Source organism: Sinocyclocheilus anshuiensis, unplaced genomic scaffold (genome assembly GCF_001515605.1).
Source record: "Sinocyclocheilus anshuiensis isolate Anshui unplaced genomic scaffold, SAMN03320099.WGS_v1.1 scaffold719, whole genome shotgun sequence".
Classification (NCBI taxonomy): Eukaryota; Metazoa; Chordata; class Actinopteri; order Cypriniformes; family Cyprinidae; genus Sinocyclocheilus; species Sinocyclocheilus anshuiensis.
In genome coordinates, this window is record NW_015552643.1 from 549,734 (window position 1) to 562,122 (window position 12,389).

The window sequence follows — 12,389 nt, forward strand, 5'->3', positions numbered from 1 at the left end:
TCTTATTTGTGTAAAGTTTAATTTTAGAACTTAATTGCAATGGCGGCTTATAAAAGAAAAAAAAAAAAGTTAGCAGAATAATTAATGTACGTGATATTACAAAATTTTAAGCATTACATTTCTGCTTCTAAATCCTTAGATTGGCCCCAAGATTGTTCCAAACCTGTGTGAATTGTTTTCTTCTGTTGAAAACAAACAAACAAAAACAAACAAAATATATTTTTGAAGAATTTGTGTAACCAACAGAAGAAAGAAACTCATACAGGTTTGGAACAACAAGAGGGTGAGAAATGATGACATAATATTATTTTTGGGTGAACGATCCCTATAATATTTGTTTTGAATTATAACTATATATGGATATAACCATAAATGTCATATCATTTTTTGGAGCTGACAGACATGGTTACTTCTGGAAATGGGCTGCGTGAATATTCATAAAAAATTCTCTTTTTGTGTTCCACAGAAAAAAAAAGAAAAAGAACAACATGCGAGTTTGGAGCGACATGAGAGTGAGTAAATCTCTTTCATTTAGTGATATCCAAATGTGTGCTGCCATTTGGTGAGTGAGGTGGTCACCCTACCCCACCCTGACCCTCTCCTCTCCTCTCTGAAGGCCTGTCAGTCAGAGGAGGATCTCAGGTGCACGCCGGTGTCGCCGTATCCCACAGGTGAGATGAGTATCACCGCTTTCTCCACTCAGGCATTGCGACTGACCCCAGCGCTCAGTGATACCCCAACACACACACACACACACACGCACACACACACACACATATATATATATACACACACACACACACACACACACACACACACATGTTGTGTTCCATGTTTTATGGGGACATTCCATAGGTGTAATGGTTTTTATACTGTACAAACTGTATGTGCTATTGCCCTACACCAACCCTACCCCTAAACCTACCCCTTACAGGAAACTTTGTGCATTTTTACTTTCTCAAAAAAACTCATTCTGTATGATTTATAAGCTTGTTTCCTCATGGGGACCTCAAAAATGTCCCCACAAGGTCAAAATGTACTAGTATTACTATCCTTGTGGGGACATTTGGTCCCCATAACGTGATAAATACCAGGTACACACACACACACACACATACACACATATAGACACGCAGAGTTGCTATCAGGGTATGTGTAAAGATGCCTCACCCCCTCCCTGCCCCACCAGGCTGCTCTCCTCGCTGCTCTTTGTCCCCGTAAATGAGCGAGAGAAACTCGAGAAACTTCCATCCGTCCTCTCTGCTCTTTCTTTTCTCTCCATGGCAGAATCTGTCCCTCTATCAGGATCTGTTTTCTATTGACCTTTTAATTCACTTTTATTCTCCTGCCCTGTTATTTAAAGCCTTTCAGCTTCAGGATTAGAAGGTTTCAGCATGTCTTCCTCAGTTTCTAATCTGACATTTAGTCAAGACTGTGTGGAGTTTATAGGATATATATTTATACATATACATTGCATATAAATGCATTATAGAAAAGTACTGTAGTTTTTCATTAAGGATGTTTGATCAATGTTATCAAATGGAAATGTTGTGTAGAATTAATTTAAATATGCTTTGAAAAAGTATTTTATATATATTTTTTAATATTAACAGAGCCTTGATATTAGGTTAAAATACATTTCAGATATTTTAGTTTTTTTTTTTTTTTCCAAGTCATTCATTATATTTTACCAATTCCTTTGCAATATAGTGATAAATAGTGATTCACTTTTTATTTTTCTTCATTAAGGTTGTTTGATCAATGCTATCAAGTGGAAATGTTGTGTTTAATTGGCTCTAACAACATTTGATTTAACATACACTTTTAAAAATTATTTTACATATATATTTTTAATAATAACAGAGCCTTGATATTAGGTTAAAATACATTTAAGATATTTTAGGATGATCCAGTCATTCATTCATTCATTTATTTAGAATTATATTTTATTAGTTCCTTTGCAATGCTCATGATGAATGATAAGCTTTTTTAACATGAGGTCATAAAATCTGCTAGACTATAAAATATTATTATCAAAATGCTGTTTAAACTACTTTTAGATAGAGTTGATCAGGTCATAAGTATTGTATGTTAGGTACCCACTTTTATTTTATATACTGCACTTCTGGTTTAAGAAATTTGCCATTCTGAATTCATTTTAGTCTATTTTCCCAAATTGTGGATTATCTTTTTAACCGAGGCAGGCTTCATTTCTATTACAAGTTTCGAAATAACTGCTCCAGTTATCTGACAGGATCTCAGCCACTGTTTATATCTATCAAGTGTGGAAGCCCACTCTAACCAGACTCGTTATATCATGAAAGTCTCAAATATAGATAAACTTTACACCTAATTTAAATATTTCGCAGAACACTGAGAAACTTCTGCCAAATGTTAGTCCTGTTATTGTTAACTCTGATAAAACTATTGATTTTTAATTCTATATATTAATTAATTAAATTTAAGCTTAAAAAAGCGGCATTATATTAAAAAAAAACAAAAAACATGTTAAACGCTTAAAGATCAAAGAATGAAGTTCTTAACCTCAAAGGCCCTGTTGAGGCATTTCACTTTGCAGTAAGTCATCAAAGTCAGAAGGTTTCGGAATTTGACTCTATTTAATATTTCTAAATAAGCTTGAAATATATGTTCACAGCCTTCCTGTTGCAGCGATTCGATGGCTGCAGATTGTTTTATACACCCTAATGCACACACACGCAGACATGTACGCACTCAAGAGTTGGTTTCAATAGATGGAAAATAGAGTGATAATGATCAGACGAGCTTTTGGGGTAGCGATTTGAGATATGACATGTGGTCAGGCATTTCGCAGGGCACTTCTGCTCACATGCAGCAAAACAATGACACGAACGTCACCAGTTAACCTGATGCTCGAAACAAGCTTATTAAATGGCTAATAAAATCTATTTAATTTGTAAAAGTGCATGCGAGAACCGCTAAGAATCCAGGGCAGTAAATGAAAGGTTAATTATTAGATCTGACTCAGCTCTGTAACTAAAAAAAAAAAAATCATACTGTTGTTGTAGGTTGACAAGCCAATGTTTCATCATCGTAGGCCGTACCCACACAGAACATTTTACCCAATACGCAGCAACAATTTTTTGCGTTGTAACCTGTTTAATGTGACACGCAATACAATCCAACAAATCCGGTAAATGTTTGCTTTACTATTCCGAAAACATCCCACGTATGCAAGCGTTGTGCTCATGTTTTTGATAGGTGGTTCTGTGTCTAGCCTGACCCTGTTTAATTAATGGCTAAGAATCCCTGTCGTTTTAGCCGTAGCTCGTTAAAAGAGCATTCACCTCTCTGAAAGACAAGTCTGATTAATCCCAACTAATCCGTAGGATGACAATATCACCCCCACCCCATTTTCTCTCTCTTTCTCTCTAACTCGCTTTCCTTCCATTTGTCATTAGTGACAAATATAATGATTGCTTTTATTATAGCGATTTTAATCCTAGTCCGAACAAAATCCACTCAAAAACAATCTACAGTATATTATGTGTGTGTGTATGCACATAATACAATGTAGATTGTTTTTCAGAATAAAGTTTTTAACTTCAAAGGCCCTGATGAGACAATTCACTTTGAAGTAAGTAATCAAAGTGAGAAGGTTTTTGAAATGTGACTGTGTTTAATTTCTAAATACACTTTTCATTTACTTTAAAATAAAAATTTTCACAGACTTCCTGTTGCAGCAATTATCATACCCAGTTTAATTTCACATACTGCAGTTTTTGTTGACTATATATATAATACAAATAATATATCGCTATATGTGAAATATACAAATCTATAGTAATATAGTAATGTCACTAATATGTGTAATATATTGCTATTTGTTTTAGCAATATATTGCACATATTAGTGACATTACTATATATTACTATAGATTATTATATCTGTCACATTTGTAATATATTACTATTTTTTATAATATTTGTAACATACACTATACTAATAATGATTGATTTTAGTAAAGGGATTTAATTAGAGCAATTTTAATCACAGTCCCAACAAAATCAATATACAGTATATGTATGTTCATATACACTACTGCATCACTACTACATTCTGATTTTTTCGTCTTAAATAGTACCTAAATGTAATGTGACAAATATGATAGTTTTATTAGTGATTTTAGTCCTAGTCCAAATCCACAGTGTATATATAGTATATATATATGAACAGGTCAGATGCAAAAGCCTCTAAGTGCCGTCTGAAATTTTCATCTAAAATGAAGTAATTTTACACTAATGGCAATGTATAGGTCATTTTATATGCAATTAAAGTACACTAACTGAACATAAATATAGGAGCCTGATAAAAATGCTAATTTTAGAAGTAAATTTCAGACGGCACTTAGAGGTTTTGCATCTGAACTCTTCATATATATATATATATATATATATATATGAAGAGTTCAGTGTGTTATTAGATACATACGTGCTTGAGTTTCCCATTAGTATATTGTGATGTTTTTATTAAATAGTAACTTTGTAAATGTAAGTGCAAATTTGTAACTAATGTTTAAGTGAAAATGCACTTGTAATCTAAATTCTAATTGGACAAACAAACTATAAATGCAATGCTGACACTTAATCAAATGTATTCTTTGAAGATTCGCTCGAGAGGGCGGGTAGTTGAAGTGTGCCACAATGGAAAATGCACTACCCGTGTCTTCAAACAGACTTTAGTGCGCTGGCAGATTGAACTGATGTGCAGTTTCCTTTTAAACTTTCTTTTACAAAGTATGCGACAAAAAGTAAAGCATATATTGTGGTTGTTTGGTCTGAGTTCACAGGAGAAAAGAAAATGCTTTACTTACCTTACGACAAATCTTTTTTTGGACATGAGAGGTTTGTTATCTACAAATACATTTAGTTTCCTGTGCACCTAAATAGAACGGCTGGCAGGGTGTGATTTTTGTTGATTCTGCTTGTTTTTTTTTGTCTTTTGATGATACATTTAGATTTTAAGAAGTTTGTACTTTTAAGAACTTTTTAGGTTCCTAAGATATTTGCTGGTTGTTCAATCAGTATATTCATACTCAGTATGACCCTCGAAGTGATATGCTTGTGAATGTCTAATGAAACGAAAAAAAAGAAGAAAGGTATGGGTGTATTTCTGAGTATGCATGAGATGTATTGTACCATTAGAAATGTTTCCTGTTTCACAAAACCTGAGATTCCTTGCCCTTTCAATTAAAGAGCTGACAAATACGTACTTTTTGCACTTATTCAACCACACATTTTCTCTCAGAGCTTCGACTGAACTCTTTATATGAGTTGTATGCCAAATAGTGTTTTTCTGTCTATTTCAGTTCTTCATTTTTATTATTTTATTAATATTGTTTTATTTATTAAGACATCAGTTATTAAAGAATAAGTTGCCGAACAACCCTAATCAATCAATTCTAATGCAACCACAATAAATTTTTCATTAGACCAGGCCTTATGTCACAGTTTTTGAAACTGATACCAGATTCAGTTGTTCTGAAATTCACAGGAAGATACAGTAAATATCGGTTATGAAATGTTGAGAATCTACAATGAGTTCTTAGAATAGGTGTACTATTGCAAGTGCACAGCGCTTGCTCTCGAAACTGCAAAAGTTAGGTTCTTTACAGGCGCAAAGAAATGTATTTTTTTAATAATTTCTTTATTTCAGAAGAAGCTGATTGTGTGTAACAAATTAAATAAAGGATCCTGAATAATAATGCAGCTCATTTTGTAGTTTAATTTTATTAAAGAGGGTTTGCACACGTGGTGGTGTAGATGTCCTGCTTGGCTTGCTATAATATTGAAAGCAGACATGCTGTGTGTGGGGGATCTTATCTGTGGACCGTAAACATATTTTGGGGGTTTGTGGCAAATAGACTGATAGGCAAAATTCCAGCTTGTGTGAAAGCTTGTGTATGCTTGTGCGTGAATGCGTACAGTCATCTATTCTCTCAGCAAACACCTTTTTTTTTCTAATTAACTAGTCCCTCACAATTTATTTATTTGTTTATTTGTTTGTTTGTTTGCAAATGCATACAGCACATAAAAATAAAAAAATAAAAATAATAAATATAAATAAATAAATAAATACTTGAAATCTTAAAATAATTTGGACATTTATTATGGAGAAAGAAAAAAAAAATCACTTCATTTTTTCCCCTCCTATTCTCTAGCTTGCTTTCTTATTTAGTTGTCTAATAAACCTGGCATTGTATATTATAAATATTGTTGCTTTGGATAAAAGAGTCTGCTTAACACATACATGTAAGTGTAAATTATGAGTACTGGAAAATATATGATTAATGATTTATTCTGAAATATTATATAAATATTATATTGAAATTCACTAACATAATTAAACGGAAAAAGACAAGGAAAAAAAAAAAAAAAGGTTGCCAGTCAATAAAGTGTCAAAGTATTGCTCTGCTTCTGTGAGAAACAGATCAGCTTTCGTGACTTTGGTCATCACCACAAAGTTGCACACATAGAAAAACATCGGGCCGCAGCGAAACACACTCACACACATACATTCATAGCTAGTGTCCTGTCTCAACCACATCAAGGGTCCACCTCACTGGCTGACCTTAAAGGACAATGTCTGCAACTGTCTAAAAATTTGTCCACCTTGAGATAAACACTCTCTCTTTCCTCTGTCTCTCTCTGTCTATCTTCAATATCTGATTATCTTTGTTCTTTTATTAGCCAGGCGAGTGAGAATGGTTCGAGCTACTTGTCGCCATGGGCGCTCAGATTGCATCTTTGCTCTGTGGCTTTAATAACGACAAGAGAATTCATGTTATTTTCCACTCAGATATGGCCCCACACGTGTTCTCGTGTCCTCTTCATATGTGGTCTTCCCGGGCAGTCCATGACTTTAGATGTCATTAAAAAAAAATTAAAATCCCAAGGCATCTAGAGAGATGGACACCTTGAAACATACAGAAACATCAGATAATTACCAGATCTTGTCTACACCACCAGAAGTACCAGTGGGCAATCTGGATGTTATTAAATAAATAAATAAAATAAATAAATAAATAAATAAAAACATAAGAAGTTAAGTTTAGTTAATTTTCATATAATTTGTATAAGGTCAGCTTGTAGTTTATTGCTTTTCAGATTTTTTTAATTGTATTTTTTAAAATAGATTAATTAATTTTAACTTCAAAAAATTAATGGGTAGATATTAATGGCTGTATTAATGTTCAGTAGGGGGAAGCAACATATACACTTGATTTTGCATCTGGATTTTATTTAAAAATAAATAAACGCATGTAGAGATCTAGAATTCTCATGTATCTATTAGTTTACATAACTTTATTATATTATTTTACAACTTTTCTAAGGCCAGCTTGAATTTTATTGCTTTGTAGTTTTTTAATTTTTTGAATAGATGAATTGATTCCAACTTCAGTAGATGAAATCAACATGAATACAAGATTACTCAAATGCTGTGCAAATCTTTGAGACAGACTTAACTGATAATTGACAGTTTGTTGATTTTTGTCTGTTTTATATCAATATTTAGAGTATTAAAAAAATATATACAGTGCTGTGAAAAAGATTTTACCCCCTTACTGTTTTTTTTATGTTTTGCATATTTGTTACACTTGAATGATTTAGATCAAGCAAATTTTAATATTACACAAAGATAACCTGAGTAAATACAAAATGCAGTTTTGAAATAATGATTTCATTTATTAAGGGAAAAATCTGTCCAAACCTGCCTGGCCCTCCGTGAAAAAGTAATTGCCCCCTAAATCTAATAACTGGTTGTGCCACCCTTTGCAGCAACAACTGCAATCAAGCGTTTGCGATAACTGGCATTGAGTCTTTCACATCGCTGTGGAGGAATTTTGGCCCACTCTTCTTTGCAGAATTGTTTTAATTCAGCCACATTGGAGGGTTTTCGAGCTTGAATGGACTGTTTAAAGTCATGCCACAGCATCTCAATCAGATTTAAGTCCGGACTTTGATTTGGCCACTCCAAAACCTTAATTTTGTTTTTCTTGAGTCATTCAGAGATGGACTTGCTGGTGTGTTTGCGATCATGTCCTGCTGCATAACCCAAGTGTGCTTGAGGTCACAAACTGACAGCCGGACATTCTCCTTCAGGATTTTCTGATAGAGTGCAGAATTCATGGTTCCGTCAATTATGGCAAGTTGTCCAGGTCCTGAAGCTGCAAAGCAGCCCCAGACCATCACACTATCACCACCATGTTTGACTGTTGGTATGATGTTCTTTTTATGAAATGCTGTGTTGGTTTTACACCAAATGTAACAGGACACAAACCTTCCAAAAAGTTCAACTTTTGTCTCATCAGTCCACAGAATATTTGCCCAAAACTCTTGGGGATAATCAAGATATTTTTTGGCAAATGTGAGACGAGCCTTTGTGTTCTTTTTGGTCAGCAGTGGCTTTTGCCTTGGAACTCTCCTGTGGATGCCATTTTGCCCAGTCTCTTTCTTATTGTTGAATCATGAACACTGACCTTAATTGAGGCAAGTGAGGCCTGCAGTTCTTTAGATGTTGTTCTGGGTTCTTTTATGACCTCCTGGATGAGTTGTCGTTGCACTTTTGTAGTAATTTTGGTAGGCCGGTCACTCCTGGGAAGGTTCACCACTGTTCCAAGTTTTCTCCGTTTGTGGATAATGGCTCTGACCATGGTTCGCTGGAGTCCCAAAGCCTTAGAAATGGTTTTATAACCCTTTCCAGACTGATACATGTCAACTATTTTGTTTCTCATCTGTTCTTGAATTTCTTAAGATGCGGCATGGTGTGTTGCTCTTTAAGCATGCTTCACTTTGTCATACAGGTTCTATTTAAATGATTTCTTGATTCAACAGGTCTGGCAGTAATCAGGCCTGGGTGTGGCTAGTGAAATTTAACTCAGCTTTCTAAAATAATGTAGTTAATCACAGTTTTTTCATGATTTAACAGGAGGGGGCAATTAAATGTTCACGTAGGGCCAGGTAGGTTTGAACAGCTTTTTTCGCTTACTAAATGAAATCATCATTTGATGATCTGACAGTTGTCCAGAAGACAATCATTGACACCCTTCACAAGGAGGGTAAGCCACAAACATTCATTGCCAAAGAAGCTGGCTGTTCACAGAGTGCTGTATCCAAGCATACACATATTTATGCATACACTCATACACAAAAATATACATTCATTAGTGCCATCTAGTGCTCAGTGACACCTTAATATTCAATCCTACACTTAAAGCTTCTAGTTAGAACCAAGAAAAAAATATTTGATAATGATATTGGAGAGCCGTTTTTAGTTTTACAAGCATTCGTTAGTTCCTGATAGCGTGTTGTGGATGTTATGACGGGGCCGCAAAATCAAAATCAGGATAGATTTGGGATCATTCAAAGCTTGATTCATAAATTTCAGTTTGTGAAAGAGGAACATTGTGTAGGTGCATTGTGAAAATCATACCATTCACACTTTTTGGGTGAAACAACTTGTGTTTGTGCATGTGGTCACTTGTGATGCAGTGTTGGCATTTAGTTAGAATAAAAATGAATCATGTCGTTCAATACCAAGAAGGCAGTGAAATGAAATATTGAAAAACATTCTTGGAGCTCAGTTAAGTCAACGTGTTTTTCTGTAACGTGGGGGAGGAAAAGTCAAAGTGAAACAAACAGTACAATCAGCGAGTCATTCTGATCTACCGCTTCATTTTCTCTGAATTTGTGTGTGTGTGGTAGTCAGGAAATATAAAAGCTCTAGTAAAGAGTGTAACAGCACATATGGCACAAATATGGTACACTTTGGTGTCACATTACTTTTTCTTAAAAAAAAAAACATTTGAGGTACAAATCAGGTCGCCGATAGTGTCCAACAAATGCATGGAATTGGGAATCAATTAATGTAGTAAAAGCTGTATTTAATATAGTACTAATTTTAATATTTAAATAGTAAAACCAATTTTTAGTCAAAAATTTAAATGACAAAAAATTTAATTCTTTGCTAGGCACCACATTTTATGTTCAATCCTGTTACTGCATTTTCCCCATTACAAATAAAAAAAGAACAATCCATTAAATTTGTCATCGAGTCTATTTTCTAAATACACCTTATTGATCTTATTGTGAATAGTTGGCTGATTCATCCATGCATGTTTCATTTGTACATTTCTTTCTGGAGCCTATCATTTTTATTCAGAATTTCACTTATCAAAAAGCCATTTATCACTTATTCTGCTTTAACTACAGCCCTTTCTTACAATCACCTAATAAATGACATTATTTGTCTTCAGTCAGCATGATGGGAAGAAACGCAAATAAGATAAGTGAACTTTCTCAGTTTCTATGCAAGCTGCATTCATCAGCCTACTGTATCAACACTGTTACTGCAGTTATTGTAAGGCAAATGTAAGAAAAGAGAAAATAATTTTCCTTAACTAATGAAACCGTTGTAACAGTTTTTAGTAAACAGCTGAATTTAATTGCCAAAATGTAATACTTAGCTATGCCCAACATTTTTTGTTCAACCCTGTTACTGCATTCCCCTAATTATAAAAAGGAAACATTCCTTTAAAGTCTGTATGACACTGACAGCTTTCTAAACACGTTATTGCATTCATATTATTCTAAGAGATTCATCTACACATTTTTAAACCAGCAATTGTACAAATGCCTCAGTTTATACACAAACATGGACTCCATTCGTCATTCAACTCTGTTACTGGAGTAAAAAAATTTTAAATAAAATATTTTTCTTTAATTTATCAGAAATTGCAGGGTTTTTTTTGTTTAGTTTTTTCCAGTCACTACAAAATGACATTTGGTCACAAAATAGCTAGCCCTAAATATATCTATGTAAACCATAATTTTGGTAACAGAGTTGAGAACTTTCCAAACCTCATAGGAAATGAATTGACAATCTTTAGATGTTTTCCAGTTGGTTTAAAATTGAAACATTTCCTGAAGGTTAAGCAGGTTTTGTTTTAGTGTTTTTTATTTATTTTTGTTTTTGGTCACACTTTATTTTAAAGTCTGATTCTCACTATTAACAAACCATTAACTATGACTTTTGCCTAAATAAACTCCTAATTTGCTGCTTATTAATAGTTAGTAAGGTAGTTGTTAAGTTTAGGTATTGGATAGAATTAGGGACATATAATATGGTCATGCAGAATGACCATAATGACCATATTATTTATAAGCTTTAGAAAGTAGTAATAAACAACCAAAACGTTAATAATAGGCATGCTAATAACAACTAGTAAATAGTGAGAATTGGTCCCTATACTAAAATGTTAGAATTTTTTTATACCCTATTAGTAGAAAGTGTCATCTCTTTTGTAATTCTCTGATACTCTTTTTCCTCGTCTCTACATTCTTGAATGGTATAGTCAGAGTCTCTGGTTAGGCCCGGTTTCACTGGTCCCACAGGATTTTGTGTGGTGATGGTGGTTATGTCACCACTTAGTGAAATAAGTGACACTGATGGGTTTGAAATGCACTCTGTGTCCCCATAGAGCTCTCAGCCGCCCATCCACTCCCCCTCCGTGGACCCTCAAGAACCCCCGTAGCCCCTCTGTCATTCAACCGTCTGCTCAAGCTAGTGTTATGTTTCCACATGGCAAAGAGAAGGCCAAGTTCATCGTCAGGAGCACAGCTTGCGGTGTGTGTGTGTGTGCCACATCCCGTTTGCTTTACGGTGGCCACATTACCACCATCAAAACCTCTTAATCACATTTTAACAACTCAGGCAACACAGGCAGGATCACCTTTCATTCTGCTCAGAAAACCCAACATCTTTTAAAGCAGATACATTCACCAGCATGTCTTTATTATACCTGGGAAATAATTTATTTTATGCATGGGAAAGAAACAAAAAACAAACAAACAAAATTAGTTCATACTCAAACTTTGGACCAGAAAGCTATTCTGTTAGGAAGTTGGCACTAATATCTAAAATTTCAGATCAACAAAGATCAACAACCTGACTTTGAGTGAAAAGTATCATTTAATAATTTTCAGTGTGGTGGCTAACAATGCCCAGCATGAAAAAAACCCCACCTAGAATTATTATTATTATTATTATTATTATTATTATTAATAATAATAATAATAATTAATTTTTAGAGAAAATATATATTTAAATTTTTTTGTGTCAAAATAACTAAACAAATAAACAAACATAAACAAACAAACAAACACAAATCTGCTGACAGTGTCTCGATGCAGTTAACGTAGCCTATTATTTATACACTATTATATAGTTTTAGTATCTTTGTAATTAGTTTTTGTCAATTTAAAAAAAAAACACATCAAAATATTTCTATTTAACTTAATTTTAGTATTTAAACTTGACCTTTATTTCAGTTAGCTGCCAAGATAACATTT

At 33.8% G+C, this 12,389-nt stretch overlaps 1 long non-coding RNA gene across 1 annotated transcript; it reads left to right on the plus strand.

Annotated features, from left to right (window-relative positions):
* Nucleotides 1–477: 477 nt before the first annotated feature.
* Nucleotides 478–4,776, plus strand: LOC107666939 (uncharacterized). The gene is made up of 3 exons (XR_001631737.1): nucleotides 478–512; nucleotides 617–671; nucleotides 4,646–4,776. It is a non-coding gene; the product is annotated as an uncharacterized LOC107666939 (long non-coding RNA).
* The last annotated feature ends 7,613 nt before the right edge of the window (nucleotides 4,777–12,389 follow it).